This window comes from Sinocyclocheilus rhinocerous, unplaced genomic scaffold (genome assembly GCF_001515625.1).
Source record: "Sinocyclocheilus rhinocerous isolate Xijiao unplaced genomic scaffold, SAMN03320098_v1.1 scaffold21, whole genome shotgun sequence".
Taxonomy (NCBI): domain Eukaryota; kingdom Metazoa; phylum Chordata; class Actinopteri; order Cypriniformes; family Cyprinidae; genus Sinocyclocheilus; species Sinocyclocheilus rhinocerous.
The window spans coordinates 307,140-307,870 of NW_015641422.1; positions in this window are offsets into that span (position 1 = coordinate 307,140).

Genomic DNA, 731 nt, shown 5'->3' on the forward strand with positions numbered 1-731 from the left:
TGTTGAACACAAAAGAAGATATTTTGAAAAATTTTGAAGAACCAAACAGTTGTTGGTACCCATTGACTTCCATAGCAGAGAAAGAAATATGTGGAAGACAGTGGGGAACATTAACTGTTTGTTTAACAGCATTCTTCAAAATGTGTTCTTTTATGTTCAACATAAGAAAGAAACTCATACAGGTTTGGAACGACATGAGGGTAAGTAAATGATGATGAAATGTTAATTTTTGGGTGAACTATCCCTTTAATATTACTAAATAAGTTACCAATGAAAGTAGTCAGATCAGCCAAAAGTTTTCTTTTCTGTTTTGACATGTTTCCTGTTGAAACTAGTTAACTAAAACTGAAACTACAACAAAAGCTATAAAAACATCTCGGGTTACTTATGTAACCATGGTTCCCTGAGTAGGGAACGAGACACTGCGTCCTCTAGGGGTCGCTATGGGGAACGCCTCGTCGTGACCCGTGTCTGAAGCATACATTGAAAAAACACCAACTCGTTGGCCGGCGACAGCCATGACGTCACTACCGGTGCGACTATAGTATAAATAGGCGCAGGGAGAACATGTCATTCACTTCTTCATCTGAAGCTTGCGTTCGAAGAATGGCAGGAAGCCTAGAGGACGCAGTGTCTCGTTCCCCTCAGGGAACCATGGTTACATACGTAACCTGAGACGTTCCCTTTCATGGGAACTGCGAACTGCGTCCTCTAGGGGTCGCTATGGGGAA